Below are 20734 nucleotides of genomic sequence, written 5' to 3' on the forward strand. Positions count from 1 at the left end.
TTATCGTCATCATTACAATTAGTAACATTTCTATTATTATTATTATCATTATTATTATTATCGTTATCGTTATCATTATCATTTCTATTATCATTATTATTTATGTTAGTATTCTTACTATCATTTCATTCATCATCTGATGCAATGCCTACTACAACAGCATAACTCTGCACTTTCCAAAATAAATATATTCACGAAAAACTCGCCAACACAATTCATCTACCTTTGACAACTGCTAGTTGATAAGAAACTAACTGTAATGGATTATCTTTCAAAAATCATACACCGGGTATACTAGGGATAAATTCTAAAAATACCCAACGAAGCATTCAAAAGTTTGCAAAAAAATACGATACCTGACCTTTCCTTTTCTTCCCATCCTTGCTACTTGTTTCCCGTTGTTCTCTCGTACATTTTTCACTTTACTCCTTTTTTCTCGTCATTTCCTTCCTTATTTATTGATTAGCCTTTGCCTTTGCTGTTTGCTTTCATTTCTTTCATTCACTTTTGATATCAACCCCTCCGTACCTTTTTAACTCTCACTTTCTCTTGACGTCACCTTTTTCTTCTTTGCGATGCTTCTTTGCTTCTTTGCTTCATCTTTTAAGTCTCCTCCATGGCATCTTAAATATTCTGCCAGGAGGCCTCCTTTACCTTTTTCCATTTTCATTCCTCTTCCTTCCTTTGTTCTTATAGTTTATTTTGTTTCTGGGGAATAAAAGCAAACAATTATTTGTGACTGATAAAATTGATTGAAAAGAGCAATAATAATAACAACTCTTACAAAGATACACTGTAGAAAATGTCTTCCGAAATTGTCGAGGTATTTCATGCCTCAAAGAGCTGCAATGCTCTATTTCTAAATAATGAAAATAACTGTCGATCAATTTTGCATCATTTCATCCATTTCCGGACTTCTTTGAACATTTGCCACGTTACACCACGCTGACGAGCTAAACGGTAGAGAAACTATTGTAAATACTGGACGGAACCCTTGTGAATCCATAACTGGTGCACCGCCCAACTTGTCTCGTTTCGCAGTGTTAGATTCCAAATCTAAAACTTAGTTTTTATTTCAGCTTTTGATGACCCTGGATCCAACCGAAAAGCAATAAAACAAAAGCCAACACAGATCCTTCTAATTAAATACGAACTCTGTATCAGAACGCGGTGCTTTCTTCTTCCAGAAAAAGGACATGATAGAAAGAAGTAAAGACATTGGAGGGCAATATGAGCGGACACCTGCATTTCCCTGTAAAATTTCCAAACAATTAAACTTTTCATATAGAATGTTTTGACAGAAAACAATATAAACTTGGATTATTTAAATTTTTCGATCAAACTTTCTTTTATATTTAAATACTCTACGCTTATTTGTACTAATATCCTCGTGCTTGGCCGCGTGGCCTAATGGATAAGGCGTCCGACTTCGGATCGGAAGATTGGGGGTTCGAGTCCCTTCGTGGTCGTATGTTTTGTTTCAATAACATTTTGTTTTCTATCATCTTGCCTTTCCTTGAGATAAAGTGTAGGAATAACAAAGAAAAAGACGAAAAAACTAGGACCGATCACAAAGAAAAGAAAAAAAGACTTTGCCTTCCCAAGTAATGGACGACGGATCTTGCCTGCTTGTTTGTTTTTCGATCCATGCTTTTTCTATTATTATTATTATTCAATTATTTTCCTAATCTTGAGTCCGCAAAAGAAAGATCGACGGCAACTTCTAAGGTGTAGGACAATACAAAAACGCCGTTGGGAGTAGGTAAAGGGTGACCGCCACCGCGAATAAGGGGCCAAACACAATTTCGAGACTTGGAAAATCGACCCCTTAATGTAGGGTGACCGCTTAAAATGGTGCTGCTTAGCACTGGTTCGACTGTATTTATCTACGTTGTTTAGTTGATCTGGAGGTTTGCCGCAGCTAACGAAATAAGATTCAATAAAGCTGGTTAGAATCAAGCCTGCAAGAACTCTACTTTAGGGAAGTGGCCAAATAATAATGGTCATTAGAGCATGAAAGGTGTTGTTTGTGCGGCATGTCAGTTTCCATACTTAGAGTATAGAGCGTCCTAGCTGCCATTGTTGTCTGAAGCGGAGTTTTGCACATCAGTATACTGGGAGAATTTTAGAAATCAATTAACCCTCAACTACAAAGTTCAGTATAGGAAACATTAATCGAAGAATGACAAGTTCTTCAAAACTCACCTCTTGATTTCGGTAGAGTTTGTGCGCTCTGAAGACCGTGAAGATAACAATACTAAACTTTTTGAAATAGCCGATTTTAGGGAAAAAAAATCGATTGTTCTAGAAAATCCGAAGTATAATTTTTTTTTAGTGGAAATCAGTCAACCCTCCTCTTCCAACCCCAGGAGGTGAGAGCAAGAGAGACCTTTGGAACGAGGTTGAGGTTTCTCGCGACTACGTGTTATCAATTTGTAATCAAAAGAAATAGTGCTTAAATTGTGAACTACCACGCATGAACTGTGATAAAATGCGCACATATACCACGAAGTCGCGGATTTCAAGGCGAAAGAAACCTCTCTCTATTTGTTTTCCTATCAGCATCTCTCACAACCACGCTCCGTTTCGAAGGAGTTAAATTTATCATTTACTGGAAAACACCGAAATTTTGAGGGCAAAACTGCCATTCTTCCAAAACAAAACATTGTGTGCCGTGCTGTGCTTACATTACTTACAAAAAGTAGGCTCGTTTCCACGAAAAACTCGTCGAAGTTATGGCTTTTTCTATTACGACTCGCAAGGTATTGACGAGCGCCATCGTACAAGCGGCAAATTATTTTACTGTAGGTATCCAACATATCGAGTAACACCACAAGCGGCCCAAGCTCCAACTGTGAGATGATCATCTTGCGAACATACGAAGGGGTTTTCTTTAGTACGTAATAAACCTAGAAATGGATAACTCACCAAAATGGGTTCTTTTCAAAATAGTAAGCGGTCAGATAGCAAGCGACGCACCGTGGAAGTAAGGTGAGGTATTTTTATTGAGAATTTGATGCTATTTATATTCCTTAGAGCGGTCGTCAATATTTCCATACAAACTCTTATAATTTCGCCATGACTCTTATTTCCCAAGATGATCATCTCACAGCTGGAGCTTAGGCCGCCTGTGGTAACACAAATTGTTATACTATCATGAGAATGCGGTATGAGAGGTATCAATCTCCTTACCTTCAAAGCGCTGCGCAGGTTAAGGTCGATACAAGTTTTCGAAAGAGCCTGATCCTGTTAACAATGGATCGCCCATTGAAGCAAGTGATTAATTCAAGAATTCCTGCCGCTGTGAATATAACTCGTTCTACCGTACACACCAGCCTGAGTGTCATCTGAGGGCATGCTGAAATGTGATGCAGCAAGATCCTGGGTATGAGGTCATTTCCAGGAACACCAGAAAGTAAGCCGATACCACAGTGCAAAGGTCTGCAAAATGTGATGAGTATCACATGTTCTCTGTTGATTTCTTCTCTTGTCTTCCCTGAAATAAGAAGGATAATGAGCTTATAATAAATAATCTATTTATTTAAACCACTTTAAGAACTACTGAAGCATACGAATACCCAAGGAACAATTTGTCTAAACAGTTTTGATAGATCGGTGACTCGTAATTCGAAGAAGAGTATTCGTTAGGAACAGATGGGACGTGTCAGTTTGCTATTTTGTCAAACACCCTTTCGTAAGGATTGGGAATGGCACCAACGCAAAGCTCAACCAAATTGTACATTTTTAAGCAAGAAACAATTTTCTCTCTGTCATGTGTTGGGAGCGCCTTGGCACCTTTTGCAAGAACAACATATTCTTTGTCATGTTTTGACAGTGTCAAAATTTTACAATTTTAAATTGGCTTCAGCACCTAACCTTTTTGCTTTATAAATTGATATCTCAAGTACCCAAATGTCACCTACGAAAGTGTATTGGCTTAGAGTGGGTAGAATAGAATGTGAGAATGTGCACCTCACAACTGTCCCTAGAAGCATGTTGTGTCGCTACCGCGAGGTTGCCGAAAGGCATGCAAACCGATCTTCTAAGTTTGTCTCTGGATTCATATGTACTTTGACTGTCGCTTAACGTTCGTTACAGAAAGTTCAGTCGTAAAATTGCGTCGAAAATGAAGTGCTTTTTAATTCTTCTAATCAACACTTTTTTACAACACCAATATGGGGAAAATCGCTCAATATGCTGTGTGCTTCGGGCCTAGCATCACACATTCTAATAGCTTTTGAAGTTGAGATTCGAACTTGCAGATAAAGAGTAAGAGTATGGTTAAAGGGTGGCAGTTCCTGGTTTGAACACCGCAATCCAGTCATCTTAAAGCCTAGTACTCTTAAAGTTGTCTTATTTCCCTTTAAGATCCTTGACGCATATGCAAAACTGTATCAGCGGGAAAATTACAACCATTATTATTATTTTTCATCGTCCTCTTGAAAATTTTGGTTACTGCAGTTTGTAACTCTCAGAAAAACATGGTGAAAGTATCACATCGATGAAATGAAATCGTGAAATCCTCCTTCGAATTGAAACCGAAATACATACACAGAAGATATTTTTAGAGTTGTAAAATCTGATATTCAATGTTCCGTAGGGATCAAGGCATTATTGTTCGGTTAGTTATTATTGATCATTAGGCATTATTGTTCGGTTAGTTATAACATTGTTTAATGATTCAGATCTTTTCGAGAACTTGAAAATATCGAGCGTCGAAGGCGGTCCAAACTAGGGGGTCTTTTAATGTAGAGTCTCGGAAATTCAATATGCTGAGCCAGTTTTCGCAGGGTATTTCTTAGGTACTGGCTTTTGACCGGATGATAAGCAGTAATAAACAACAACAGAGGGCCATTTTTAATTTCTGCTTCCGCTTACCACCCCTAGATAGATCTCGCTTCCCGCTCTTTCCCGCCCGCTGTTCTCCCGGGCTCCCGCCCCCCTGTCCCCTTCCAAACATATCTTACTCTTGATGAGGATTCATTGTCCTTTTAAAACTATTTTTCAATCCGTCCGTTATCTTGGTTGTGTCCTTAATGGTCAAAGCAAACGTTCATCGTTAGATGTATGAAAGGCAAAAGAAAACAGCTCAGGGAACTTTCGTATCGGGTGAGGGGAACTTTTGTAACTTAAGGAACATTTCGGAAATTTTTGGGTGTGGGGGATATATGTAAAATAACTACCAAAATAACTTTAAATTTGAAGCTTTCCACGTGCACTTTGGTGCTCCCTCAGTTACTTCTTTTAAACCTAACTCTGACTAATTTTCGTAGTACAGTAGCTGTCCAGGATTTTGCACCGGTATTTGGTACTTAAACTTAATGATAATGTATAAAAAAGAAACCTGGCTCTGAAGATATATCGAAAAGAGGATAATTTTCCACGAGTGTCCGATCATTCCTATAAGGGGAGAAAGAGACTAAGCAAAGAACCATTTCCCTAGATAAATTTGAGCCAAAAATCAGTTTGACATTACCTGAGATTTCCCTTTTACCACCATTACGTCAATAAACCATTGATTCTCTGTTCATTTTTTCTCTCGTGCTCTCCTTTTTTTTTGTCTTTTTCGATATAAGTCCATTGCATCATAGTGAAAATCAGTATGGAAATCCAAGGCAAGTCGTACCAAAATTGTTAGCTGGCATACAAATGTAAATGACCCCAATGGGACTCGAACCCTCAAAAAGTCGGTTGCCTTATTCATTTGGCCACGCGGCCGTCTGGATAAATCAAGAATTCCTTAACCATAGAAACCTTGCCCTGTCTGCTCCTTAGACAGCGATAGAATATTGTCATAATACTGTATAGATATAATGGTAAGATATATGCACATCAGATCATTAGAGCTGAAAATTCGGAAACTAAAACAAATAAGATTGACATTTCAGACATTGGAGACCTTTCAGAGTGGCCACCTGCATTTCCCTGCAAGAATTCGAAACAATGTTACCTGTATTACCTCAAAATATTGGGCGAAAACGATAACAAACTAGGATGAGTTATATTTTTTTTTATTTATATTTCTTTAATTATCTATATTTGCACAGATACTCTACGGTTGGCCGCGTGGCCTAATGGATAAGGCGTCCGACTTCGGATCGGAAGATTGGGGGTTCGAGTCCCTTCGTGGTCGTCGTATTTTGTTTCAATAATCCAATTTTTCCTCCTGAAACGAAGTGTTAATCATAAAAGAGAAAAGAGAAAAATAATGCTACTAGTCAGAAAAAAAGGAACCATATTTGGCCCCTCCAAGTGATTTAAGATGGATCTCGTTTGTTTTTTTGTTTGTTTGTTTGTTTGCTCGTCAATGTATTTTTTTCTTTTTCATTTTTACACCAATAACTTTTCTCATCTAGAATGCACAGGGTAAAGATCAACACCAACTTCTCGGTGATGAATTGGCTTGATTCCTTTACTGATGTTTTGAGGAGAATTCAAATGGTGAAAATTTCAGAGTCGGAGGGAGTAAGAGGGTCTAACTCAGCTTGCAGCGTCCGAAAGAATAAATGAAATAGTCCATGTGGATTTAACTGCGGAGAGAGTTGTCTGGATACAAAAAATATCCATACAGCTCTGGATAACGAACGAGAGAAGTAACTCGTCAGACGACAAACTGAACTATTTCAAAGCCAGGTTGTAGTTTGTGCAGATTTAAAAAAATGGCATTGCATTAAATTTGCATGTTCACAAGTGAGTCATTCGATATCTTCAATCGTCATCGTTTCTTTGGAATTTGATGAATGAATGAATGAATAATGAATGATAAACGATTATTTCATACTCGTATTTCTTTCCCCTGTGATGCTTAAAAAGGACTCATGCGTCGCATCTTTTGGCCCCTTTAAAGTTATGATCCCCTACGTTCTCTTAATGTTAAAAACAGCTAACGCGATACTAAATGATTATAACAGAGAAAAAAGGCAAGCCGGCTTAGCATACTGTGCAAGCCGTTTCCCGGAAATAAAAAGCTGGTAACCTGAAAGCATTTCAATGGTTATAGTATGAAACCAGCTAACTGACAGAACAGAGGAAGAATATAATTGCAAAATTGTATAATTAATAACGACATTTTTGAAATTCAAAATCGTCCATGAGAACTTCCACTGTCAGAGCTCAATCCGTCTTTCCGAAAGTATCACGTTCCCGGCAACCACGGGACCTCACTTTGCTTTAGCTCAAGTGGAAGCGGGCTCCTGGGTACGAGGTTCTTGAACAGTTCTACTCCCTTCCAGTTCACTAAAACACAATTATTATTCAAGATCTCCGTTCACAGTTTTCAACTGATTTTCAGTTGCTGAAAAATATCAATTGATTCCTGCTCAATAAATACTTCAAAGTTGGTGGAGTATTCAGATAAAAACCGAGATGCCTGAAGATAAAATCCAAACAAATCTTTATTTTTCTTACGGTTTAGAATAGTCCTGAGGTGTCCAAAAACATAAATTGTATTTAACAAGCGAAAGAGTCGAAATAGGTCAAAGGAATATATGGTGTCGTCCTGAATTAAAATTTAGGCGTACAGAGAAACACAGACCCAACCAACCTCTTTCAGCAACTTCTCTCTGAATTAGACCATTTAATATAAATTCCCAAAATGTAAAAGGGTAGATATTTATTGAGATACCCGGTAAATAGTAAGTTTGCAAGGAACTCACTATCAAAAATTCAGCAATACAGTTGACAAACCGAATGTTTGCACATTTTCAAGAACCATATTGTAAAAAAAATCATTGCTTAACAAATTTGACCACCTGACGTAAAAAAAGAATCGTTGTACGAAAATTATCCGTATGCAACATTTTGAGGTATTTGGAAAAAATCTAAATGTAGAGGCGCTAAGTTTAATGTTTGAAGCAAAGTGGTAGAATAGCTTGCTGGTACGAAATTATTTCGATGCGGTTGCCCCTTCATACAGCTGCCGACTGGTATCGTGGTCCAACATGCTTTTTAACAGAGTATTCTATTTGTTCTTATCAATGAGTTAGCTTGGGCACGTGGAGAGAGCCATTCTGGTCAGCTATCCACAGTTGACTACGCTGCATCGTATTTTTTATCTTTGCCTTTCAACTGACAATTTGTCGAATGGATTGAGGCGATAACTAATATGCAAAAACTGAATTGCTTCTACGTTTTCCTAACAGCCAACTTTTGAAAGTAAAATGAAGCCACCAACCGGCCAAACCAATAAAACAAACAAAACAGAAGAAATTTTTTTTTTTGCAGGTGGTAACTAAACAAAGAAGTGACAATCGGCCTGTAACGATTAACATGTGTTTGACCAGCAAAATCAAATTACCCTTGAGAAAAGGTCCCTGTGAACAATGAGAGATGTACAGGTGTTTAAAATTACATTTTTCTCAATAATTTTCCAGACAAGAATGAAAAAACAATTTGAATGAGCGGTAAATCTACGGTTTAATCACTCATTCTGAACGCAAAACTTGTGTTGATACCCTGAATGGGTAATCTCAATAAGTTTCCATCGAACAGGATTCACTTAAGTATCAGTTTCACGAAATCCATTACTTTCCAGTCATGACCATTGGTAGGACCTGCTTTTAATTTCAATGACGGTGACCAGAGGTCGAGTGGTTGTTTAAAAACAGTGAACTTGATAAATAAGTTTTCCATCGGGTATTTCTTCCATTGTTGTTATCAGAAAAGATATGTTCAGTTATTCACTTTAAACGACCTAAACTAAAGTTTAAGACTTTTCAAGCTTGGAGAAAGACACTGTACAATTCCATCTTGTCAGTTTTGGCTTAACTGGTACCAACTACGTCGAATACTGCGCAACAATGGCATTGGCGAAAGACAAATAGACAGTAGGGGTAAAAAAAGGATGAAGTTACTTAACAAAAAGCTGTATTTCTAAAAATGATCCTTTATTGGACACCAGATCCCTGTTCAAGCACTTCAACCAAAAAAATGAACTAAATAGTGCACTCTAAAATGGTTCATTTATTCTATTCTTTCATCCCGATGCTTCAGCCATTTTCCTATCTTCAGATGAGAAATAGACAGTAGGGGTAAAAAAAGGATGAAGTTACTTAACAAAAGCTGTATTTCTAAAAATGATCCTTTATTGGACACCAGATCCCTGTTCAAGCACTTCAACCAAAAAAATGAACTAAATAGTGCACTCTAAAATGGTTCATTTATTCTATTCTTTCATCCCGATGCTTCAGCCATTTTTCCTATCTTCAGATGAGAAGCTCAAGTTTTTAAATTTTCTGTTTGGCCCTCGCCAATCTACAGTTGCATTTTTACTAAGGCCTTTTCAGTAAACTTCACATGGCACTCACAATTTGACGGCCTACCTCGATTAAGGCATTATGAAATTAAATGTTTTCCTGGTCAGAGTGACTTAGGTGATTAAACAAAAAAAACAAATTAAACAAAGTTACTTCTTGCATTGAACAAGCGACAACACCTGTTTTCCAACCCGTCGGTACTCCGCAATCTTTTGGAGACTAAAAAAACTTCAAACGCCAGTAAACCTTGAAAGCTGGCTGGGTTTTGAAACAGTTCATACTTTCTTAAGTTCTGAAAGAGTAACAATATGGTATACCAATGATTGAGAATTTCAAAAAACGCCGAATAAATTATAAATGATTCATAAACAAAACTAAGAAAAATAATGGAAAACCATGGCATCATAAACAATGAATGATTTGTTTTGAGTGACCTACTCACATACGGGTACTTGGTAGAGTTAATATTAGCTATGATGGAGAGTTTTCTCATAATCAAAGAACGTGGAATATACAACTTAGACAAAATAATAACAATACACAAAGGATGACAATAATCCAAAAGGGAACTCTTTTGGTTCAAGAAGACACGCGGCAGACTAAGGGAATGCAATAACAGACCACACGGAAATGTTTTTAATCCTTACGCTTTCCAACTTACATCATAGCGTACTTCTCTAAGTGAAATAAAATGTACTTTATTATGTTACCAACACGAGTTAACAAATTGAACAGGTTTGACTGAAAACGTCTCTCGCTCGAGATGTAGGAGAAGTCGTGCGACTTGATTATTTTCGTCCATGTAAACAGCGGGTGAAAGAAGGCTTTATTCACAGACTAATCTAGGATGCGAAATGTCTCTAAAGTGATTAACCTACAGACCCTTCGCCAGATCGACGCCCGGCCACTTATTTTTAAAACGCAAGGTCAACACGCCAATAATATCACATTCACAATAAAACTCTATAACCTTTAAATTTCTGGTTTGAAAATTCGATATTGCCGAGACCCTTAGTAAAGCTGAAACAAAAAACTCGTACACCAAATGGCGCAAAACATTTAGTGCCTTATCAGTGTAGCCGCCAAACAAACGTTGTTAAGCACGTGTCTCCTTTGGTGTCTAATACGGATAATACCGCGAGAATAGAATTAAATAGTTAGCTCGGAATTCAATATCGCTATTTATTGTGATCTATTTCAGATGCTCAGTTCCGGACTTAAAAGGTGGTGCTGTATATCATTGGTAAAATAACTTTACCTTCTTAAATTAAACCGGTTATATTGGCCCGAGGTATTATCGTAAAGAGATACTAAAGCAGATATCGAGCCCCCGAGATAAGCTGCATTTCTGAGGACATTTACAATCCGTAATTAGCACAAAGAAAAGATCATTGTAGGAAGAAGACAAAAGAAAAAACGATGCAATCGTCTTGAGCTTATATGGACTTCCGTGGGTGGGAAATTTGGTTGATTAAACCGCACTTTGATATTTCTTTTGAAATCCTACCGTACAATTCTTAATTTAGATCGCTATTGTAGTTGAAGATATAATTTTTTTTTTTCAGTCTTGAAAGGATAAGCTATCATAGCCTCACGATTAAAGTGAATTAGCCATCTATACGTGCGTGTATAGGTTTACATTCTCTCGCCAAAGCAAATGACACATCAACAGGCATATTAAATAAACACTGTTGAAAGTAATCTTCTTGAAATTCTCTTTTATGTTTACTTGCGCCACGCTCTTAACATAGTTGAAATCCCTCAAGAGATTTGATGTGTAAGGGTTCACCTAATAGACCTCAGCTTATACCTAGCTGCTAATTAACGTATTACATGTCTTTGTCGAGGGCGTTTGGGCGGAGAAAGGTGGGGCTGTGGAATGGAAGTCAAAAATCAACTCAAGTGTACCTTGCAGTAAAGAAAAATTCCCAGGAAACCTTTAAACTTTAGAAAAAAAGAAAAAGGCCTAAATAAAGCTGACAATATTCTACCTTTTCCTATAACTAAAGACCACGAGTTGGAGTTATGGTTATTAATCAACAGTAGGTTTGGATATGAATGGGTTAAAAAGGTATGAGCGTAGAAGCTTTTAATCCTTTGTGTAGGAAAATGAAAAGATATGACGCCATTGAGTCGCGAAAAAAAATAAGAATGATCCTAGAAATACGTAAAAAATATGTTCATTAAACTTAACAGTTAACCATTTTAGCATAAGTAGCTTCTTCCACTAAGACAATAGGACTTCATTTTGTATTTAGTTTTGCCTGGAACCAAATTAACCGGCAACAAGCATTAGTATTCGAGGTCTAAATTAAGCAAGTAATTAGCGTTTTGAGTTAAGTGACTCTTAATTCAGATGTTAATTTCAACTGGTTGTTATATTTTTTTCGCAAAATTTGCTTAAAAGAGATGTTTACACCCAAGTGCAAAGCTTTGAAAGTTGTTTACGACACCAGCTTTACTGTTGCTATAAAAAACACCGCAGTTTATAGTAAGCCTGTCAACATATTTGCAACATCTCACCTCAAAATTGCGAATAAAAACATCTACTTAGCGCGTGGCGCAATAATTTATTAGTTTTACGTTGGAAGAAACCACAAAAATTCATCCTGCATCCTAAATCAAAACGTTCATTACCAAAATACACTTGCATGATTACTAGTAAACACAAGCGTTATAAAAACATGTTGGTTCGAGGAAACAAAAAATGTTAAATGAAGCCACCAGGAGAAAACAAGGGAATCTACGCCAATTAAATAATCTTAAAATGTTATTTTCCCACTGGTTTTGAAGAACTTTCTTTGGCTTCTGGAAATACAATAATTGGGTTGCGTTAACAATAAACTTATAGGTACGTACGTTTCTTTATTATCTCACTGCATTTTACTTTGGCCAGGCGACGTATGCCAGTTAAACTACTTTGCAAATCAGAGGGAAAACGCAAACGTTTTGTTGCAGTAATATTAAAGAACGCTCAGTAGATTAACTGTTAGCTATTGATAGAGAGCGGAGAGCGCCTCTTCATACAAGCAATTTCACCGCCGCTTACATAATGTTTCAAGGCTACCTTGTTTTCAAAGGTGATTTTAAAAGAAAAGAAAACACTTGTAAAATATAAAAAAAGGTAAAGGAGCGGCAGACACGGAGATTAGGATTGTATCAGGCAAAGAGTAGCTCAGCTGTCTCAGGTTTGAAAAGACAAGAGTTATTCATCTTTAAGAATATTGTTTATGATTACCTGCTGGTTCAAAAATATAAGCATAGTCTCAGCTCCTATCAACACTTTAACGAAAAACACCTGTAAAAACACTTTTCTTTAAACCTCGTACTTTAATAATTTAAAGAACCGTCACCAGAATTAATAATGTGTCCACTGCTAAGTCGATAATTCAACCTGCTCTCCTCTGCCTACGAGATAGAGTTACCAAGGGACCATAACTCAACTGTATGTGTAACCGGTGAAGTTCATTTACGCACAATAGCCTAATTCGTTGTGTTCTTAAGAAATCTGTCGGACAATCACTTCCATAAGTTTTCCCATAAAATAACTTACGCAAGGATTTTTTTTTTCTTTCGGAATTTTAAAATTAGAACCACAGGCTTTAATTAAAAGTGCAATGAATGCCCAAACGTTCATCGACTGCAGTTTCTTTCATTTTCTTTTCGGTGGTTCAAAAACTGACGAAAACTGATGCGTTGGTGAACTAATTTTCATTTCGTATGCCTTCGTAAGTACAAAAGCGTACCATAAAGCAATATTCTCGATATCCTACACATACACCTTTGTGTTTATTTCCACGCCTCATAAGTAATTCAACTGCATGTGATAACCCGAAAATCTGATAACTCCATCAAAAGTCCAATTCCGGCTCTTCTCAAGAAGGTTTGAAACATCAAGATTCCACTGAATTAGTATACAGACGAAGTTAGCACTTTACCATAGAGATTCAACCTGCCAGCTGACCGTCTATGAACATATAAATCGCATTGCCGACTAACAGTCAAAATTTCCCAATCAGGCATAACATTAAAAGCCTAAAATCTCACAAGTCACTTAAGGAAACGGTCGAACTGATTTCTACGTTCCAACAGGAGACATAGAGCTACTAAAACTATTCATTTGAATGATCGAACTCTTTCAAGAGTCTCTCATAGACTATTTAATTCGTACATTGAAAGCGTCACTCAGATCAGTTCAATGAATTCCTCCTGCATCTGGATTTAACGCCAGATCGATACCCTTAACACAATCACACTCAAGCGACTTACAACCAGGGCCGAGGTGTTCAAAGAGTGGATAACGCTATCCAACGGATAAATCACTATGCAGTGGATAACTGTTCAGAAAACGTACTGCGCTATCCACCGGATAGCGATTTATCCAGTGGATAGCGTTATCCAACCTTTGAACAACCGAGCCCAGGACAATAAACGCTGCAAAAGAGTGATACAATGAAAAAGAAAAAAAATGTTAAAGTGTAGCTGAGTACCATCATGGTAGAGATTATTTGTTCTTTTTATGAAAGAACCTGTACATCACAGTAACCAAACTTTCACATCAAGTCAATGACTCAATGCAAACTCCTCAAGTAATAAACTTCATGAAGAGAAATAAGAAAACATTCTTTTAAGTTTAGAAATATTACAACTCTTCAAGAAACTTAATTTATCGTCACATTTGACACTCACTAGGCACTAAACTACACGGGAAAGAAGTCATACGTCTTTTCCGATGGTGGCATTAAAAGGTTCTAGTGAAACGCCACCTAATCTCCAACATCAGTCGTTTAAGTATATAAGCTCGATATCTTATATTCCTATCAATCCTCAAAGCTTAAGAAAAATTTCATATACTTAGGTACGACACGTCATAGGATACACAAGACAAGAGAACAAAAGAGATCTATTGCGTGGACTGATCACGAGTACACCTTGAAAAAGAATCGAAGTGATGAGACGTATCGAAATAACGCAAGTACAGGCAACTTGGGGTCGGTTACAGTTATAAGTTTACTCGACTCTCAGGTTGCTCGAGAAAAATGTCACCGAGATAAATACCATAGCACTTCATTCTCGATCCAAGCTATTTGTCCTATTGAAGGACAATCAACATTCACTCCCGCCGAGAAATTTCAACCCAAAAATCAAATTCGTAAAGCATAAATTTAACGTATGTGTATGCCATCCAATAGAAAGATGATGAATACAAGGCATGCTACAGCAAATTTGCTTTTTAAAGCAGATGTTTAACAAGTTTTCGCCGCGTTTCATGGTCTATCACCTGATTCTGGGAAAGCTCTCCAGCAAACTTTGACCATAAGTACCATTTGAATTCACCTCAACAATAAACGGTGAAAATTTTTATTCAAATTCGAACGATCAAAATACACACGAAACGAGAGAGGTCAATTTCCGCTTTACAAAAGCACATCAAACCTTCCCTGAAAACCCCCGTCGGCAAACAAATAACTTTTTTTCGTGGGGTTTCAAAGGAACAGGTGCAGATGCTAAGCATTACAATGGAAATCTCAATCAGACAACAATTAAGACTAGATAGCCCAAATATAGGGTTTTCTATTGCTTTCAAACAAACACGCAAGCGGTGAAGTTTTAGCTTTTATTTATTTGACCAAATCCTATGGCACCAATAAGTAAGTTTTAAAGCAATCAAATAAGAGGAAAAAACTTCACTAACCAAGTTACCTTAAGTCTCAGTTTTACTCTTTTAATTAACATCCACTATTAATTTTCTCGTCGATAATTCTGGATTTCCATTAAAATAATCAATATGAGTGCATTTAACATTTTCAAGGCTCTAAATGAAATAGAACAAAGTTAATAATCTCTTTTTATCAGCGTGTAAGAAATTGCCCCCGGTTTTTCAAACGGTTTTTTTTCGTAATCTAGTAATTTATCTTATCTACTAAGAGAACTCTGACGCCGCTAACGTTTCTTGTCCATTAATTTTTCCCTGCAGAAAATTTACAATTCAACACTTAATAGGACCGAATGTTCTAGCTTTGAGTGGAAACACAGCTGGTTACAGCAAGGACGACTTCTAGAGACAAAAGTTTTTTTCCTATTTTCCCATTTAAACTAGATTCAATAGTAAGTACCTCTCCGTAAATTTAAAGCCCAAATACATTCAAGTCATACTGGAAATCTTTTGTTCGTCGCAAACTGTGAATGAAATTAGAAAAAAAAAACCTCTTCACTATTTACTTCAAACACCAAGGTTCGCGCTATTATTCAAGGCAAATATACCGTGAAAAGATGTCACTTTCCAAAACAAAAAATAAAGATGTGTGCCCTGTCCATTCGCTCTCTAAAGTAAATTCAAATAAAACAATTTTGCACTCCGATGCAACAGCGACCCAATATATTGAGTCGAACGTTTACCATATTTACTGCGACAAAATCTCCAATTTTCCTTGATTCGTTTGATTATCCTTACTCTGGCGACGTTTTGGTTCTATAAAGGCGGTAAAAAATCAAATAAAAATTTCGCACTCGTAATTGCTTTCCACAAATGTATAGCTATAGAACTTTGAAATGATCGAAATCGAAAGCACTTGTCTAAATAGCTATGATTTCGAAAAACGCTTAATTGGTATGCTTCAGGCATTACGACTTCTAATCATAAGTGAAAATCAAAGCAATCTTAGTTTGACTTATTGCCTCTTCTTTGAGACGGTGTTTCAAACGTTTCTTTGGATCGTACTTGTGCACGATATTTCAAGTAAGAGAAATATTGTTGCTTATACATGAAGGTCTCCATTTAGCGACAGCCTTTTTCGAAATTGATACCGATTGCATGTTAGTTTTTTTCAGATTGAAACGTATCCTTGACTGATCAATAAATGACATCCTTAACAATCGACCACTGACAGTTGTGTAACTGCACTATGTTTGAGACAGATAACTATACTTATCGACCGATACAGATCCCATACCTCGTATATGATAACAAAGTGTCATTTTAAGTGTCCACAAATGAATGAAACACTAAAGACGATGTCTTGAGAAATGTCAAACATATTTTGTCAACACACAGACGTGACGGCAAAGGAAAGCTCACAGAACACGACCATATGTTTTCCCACAAAAACGGTACTCTTTAACAAGGTTGACAAGAATAAAGTACCCTTCATCAGAGATTCTTTCTTTCAGAGTGGTAGGCAAGTGGTATATCAAAGCAACATTCAGAACTGCATGCTTCAGGCATAACCTACCATCCTTTAGAAGGTCAAGTAGTGGCAAATACCATCGAGTTTCGCTGCCAAATGAAATCGAGCCCGAGTTTTTATTACACAGTTCATGCTTTGTTTCTAAATAGGCGTCTTCATGAAGATCCTAAACCCTTACTGAAACAGCAACATAACGCGGTAGGCAAAATATCTCCTTCATTTAACGCTTTTTTTATTTAACTATTCTGATCTAATTCCTATTCAAGCCTAGTACATGTTGGGCGTTTTATCTGCTACTCTGTGATTATTACGATGAGATAGGGCAAAGCAAAGATATTAAGTTTTGACTGATTCTTATCATCGATTGCAAGTGATGGAATTAATGGTATTACTCAAATGAAAAATAGTAGAGAACACAACGAAGACTGTCGGCAAAAAATTCGCAGTTTCAATATTTGATTTTAGTAACTCCCTTTTTCCGGAGTGGCATCATCACACTTGAAAACCCAGTTTTATTTATCATTCACCTTTGGGCTAGGTCTATGAGGACAGAAAACCGATGCTGAGACAGTTTTAAGTTTACGTTCTAAAGTGGGCCACCAGCGCTAATTGATTCCAAAAAAGTACATCGTTTTATGGAGCCGTCAGTTTGTTTTCCTTTCAATGGGAAAAATTAAAAGGTTCGACGTTTAGTTTGCCCTGGTTTATGGGTCTTTCATTCCATTAGCAAACAGAATTGCTATGCATTAATTCATCGTGCCAGTTATACACTGTCCTTAATGCATGAATGGGTAGTTTTTATAGGAAGAAAATCTTCCAGGTTTATAGGAAGAATATAAAAGGAGTTCCCGAACAAAAATTAAAGGAAACGATGTGACGGCATATAATGTCTTCCACTGATTGCCGGTGACCACATGAGACAAACAAAAGGCAGAAGTGAAAGATCTATTACAGCTCACAACATTTCCACTTTCATCTGCTGGTTTTGAAATTCCCAGACCGAGATCTCTAAGGAACATATATCCACTAAGAAGCTCAAGGATTAAACTGAAATCTGTCGAGGGCCTTGTATCCATGGTTTAGTCCTAGACAAGAACCGCTCTCTACTCAGTGAACTCAGCGATACTACCGAGCTCATTGGTGCTCATGCAGTTACTTGGTATGAACTGATCGTACAGCCATCAAAAGATTATCACGGATACCTTTACTGTCAGCCAGGATTATCAAGGTCTGGATCCCTCGGTTAACTACTTTATTTTCACTAATACGATCTCGCCCAACCAAGACAATAGCGTGCTGTTCAAGGAATTTCGAGGCCCTAGACATTCCTTTCGTACAAAGGGGGTAAGTTTCTAAAGAAACTGTGGTGCTGCATCAGTGGAAGAGTATAACAGACGCTCTGACAAAGGGCGGACGCTCGAAACGTCAGCCTTAACTCTTTACGGTGGCCAATTTACGTTTTCAACCCACTTGAAAACACTAAATTACTCCGTTATTCCTTTCGTACAGTTAAGACAATGAAAACAACTAGATTATTCCTCGAATATCCTTGTATCTCCAGTGGATTAATATTGTGTTAGTGTTGTAGAAAATGGTATTGGCGCATTTACAATCCGAGAGACGCTTAGCTATTAAGAAAGTAGTCCAAACTGATGAAATCAGCTGATGTTCAGGAAAAGGAGAACTCTAACTATTCAATCTCAATCCTCTCTCAATAAGCACATACTAACCGATCCTAAATCGAGATTGTCCTAGTCTGTGTGCCTTTGATACTAAGCGGAAACTTCGAGTGAGGGAAATAACTTGGAATTGAGGCAACATTGAAAGTGAGAACCTCCTAAACTGAAAAAGCCGGTATAGGGTAATAACGCTGATAAACATTCAAGCAAGATGTAGCCATAATTTTATTTCCAGATTGCTAACAATACGGCTTTCAGAATCACTAGGTGTGTTTGTACTTCTCAGTCGAAAGATTCAGTCGTCGTCATTAGTTTTTATCTCGGAGTTGCAATTATAATTTTGAACAAATGTCGAGCAGAATCATTTTACCTCCAACAACACATCCCTTCATATCCACGAACAGAACACTGTCTGCGAGTCGCAAATGAAGATTGGAACGTAATTTACACCATCTCCTGAAGATGTAATTAAGGGTATCACTTTGTTTCCTGTCTCGAATGGGAAATTAAAGAGGAGGACACTGTTTGAACAATGAACTTAAACCGCAAAACCATCCTTCTTTTATCAAATGGCCCCGTACCTCACCTCAACTAAGGCACAGTTTCATTCTATTTCAGATATTACTGAAGTTTTTTGTCCTTTTCTAAGGAACTTTATTTTAAAACAATAAGCGTCCCAATTCATCATTCCAAGACTCTTTCATACGCTGTTTACTTAACTGGTACTGATGAGTAATGCCAGCTGGTATCCTTCTCGCCATTCCAGGAACGTTAAACACCAAAACACGCACTCGAAAAATAGGTATCGCAAATACTTTCTTGTACTGTATCACCAGAAATAAGTTAGACAAAAAGATTTGCTATCAGAATCTGTTCCCAGGTAGGTCATTACAAAGAATGATCCCTCTAGTGTACAGCCAAGGCTATTATTTGTTATTTGCTGGCCATGTGCTACAAATACTAATTTAAAACGTGTTCAAGCAAACCGAAAATGTTTTACTCTGTACCTGTTGTTCTTAGCAGGGCACGTGCATGTGTTTCTTTTTTTTTTATTGGGAGGGGGGATCGGAGCATTCGAATTTAAATTGAAAATTTTCGCGTAATTTTTAATTCTGGCTGTTATTTTGCTTCTTCTGCAGGTGCAAAGACTTCTGGTGATGAATTTGCCTTGATAATGTTCGTGGATCTATGCTTTTCGAGAGCTATACTAATATAATAGCGACTTTATAACTAGGGACTGTATATTTCAGAGCATCTGCACGTCTAACATTAGTTGCAAAGTACTTCAAAGAAAAAGTGGATTACACAACCACAATAATCTGAAATTATCTATTTGCGTCTTAGAGACTAAGCTGTTAACGCATTGTGCTATAGAAGCATGATAAGGTTCCTCACCGCGCAACAAAGGTTTCAGGTAGTCACTACTTCATCAGTTTCCTCAACGCCAGTTAAGCGTTGTAAAAGTATTATTATCAATTCTACAAGTTCTAGAAATATCGTGAAGTCTTTAATAGTTCTCATCTACATTCCACAGTAAGTGCAGGTATTTACTATTTATCAAGAAAAAAAATTTCGTCCCCGTCGTGGTTTCTGCTTTTCAGGACGGGGTTTGAGGGCCCGTACGATCGTCGCATGCAGGAGCGATGTTCATGTGACGCAGTTACAAATCTATGTAGAACAAATTAATGGTTTTATGTTTTAAAATAGCAAATCCATTTTATTTCTTTCAACAAGTTCGCAGGTTCAAATGGGATTCAAACAACTGAAAAGAGAGATTACTATCAGTTTTTCAAACAGTGTTTACTAATTCCTCATGGAAGGAATTGAACCTTTGTTAATATTCCATTTATTACTTTAAGTAATTACAATCAACCTTACCATAGAACATATTTAACTATTACCGATTTTAAGTGCGTGTCAAACTGTGTCAGTTGTGACCCGACATACGCACTTAAATTTGTTTTACATTTCACAACCCTATTGGATATTAAAAGGGCCTTTAATTTCCGCCGGACAAATAAATCTTTAAATCACTTCCATTTCTGTTCAGATTATTAGTGTTGCTCACTTAAAAAAGACAGATTGATTTCTCAAGATAGGATACAGATAGGCCAGACCTTCATCAACGCAAGACAATTTCAAAAATTTTCTCTGGCTGATTTCTGATGCTTTTATCATTTCTTATTTTTTTCTTTTCAATTCACCATTTACAGAACGCACGCAAGCTTGAATACTAACGCCGCATTAAAGAACTGCTAATTGCAATGAAAAAAGTCGACAATATAAAGAACCGAAACAATATCTGAAGCAAAAGCTAACTGAAAATTCCACCTATTAAGTAACAGCTTTTCTTGTTTGCTTTCGGTATCTTACTTCGCGATAACATCGATATAAGACCTGGTCTTGCTCTGAATTGAATACGATATGTGACGGACGGTAATTACTGAGATTTCAGCCAAATGCGTCGCATCTGTTGTACGACGGTGAAATAGAACTCAGTATGCAAATGTTGCGTGAGGATGGCTATAAAACACCTCTACAATGAAGGCTGAAGGCGATTTTTAAAATTCATTATAGCCACTGCCCAAGTCTGAAATGGTGCGAATTTCCGAAA

At 37.1% G+C, this 20734-nt stretch overlaps 1 long non-coding RNA gene and 2 other non-coding genes across 3 annotated transcripts; all 3 read left to right on the forward strand.

The window, feature by feature from the left end:
- The first annotated feature begins 1396 nt into the window (after window positions 1-1396).
- Window positions 1397-1469, forward strand: Trnar-ucg (transfer RNA arginine (anticodon UCG)). Its single transcript has one exon. It is a non-coding gene; the product is annotated as a tRNA-Arg (tRNA).
- Window positions 1470-6060: 4591 nt separating this feature from the next.
- Window positions 6061-6133, forward strand: Trnar-ucg (transfer RNA arginine (anticodon UCG)). Its single transcript has one exon. It is a non-coding gene; the product is annotated as a tRNA-Arg (tRNA).
- Window positions 6134-16553: 10420 nt separating this feature from the next.
- On the forward strand, window positions 16554-20359 carry LOC131773786 (uncharacterized). Its single transcript, XR_009339365.2, has 3 exons — window positions 16554-16639; window positions 17440-17785; window positions 19260-20359. It is a non-coding gene; the product is annotated as an uncharacterized lncRNA (long non-coding RNA).
- Window positions 20360-20734: the final 375 nt, after the last annotated feature.

Source organism: Pocillopora verrucosa, chromosome 13 (genome assembly GCF_036669915.1).
Source record: "Pocillopora verrucosa isolate sample1 chromosome 13, ASM3666991v2, whole genome shotgun sequence".
Classification (NCBI taxonomy): domain Eukaryota; kingdom Metazoa; phylum Cnidaria; class Anthozoa; order Scleractinia; family Pocilloporidae; genus Pocillopora; species Pocillopora verrucosa.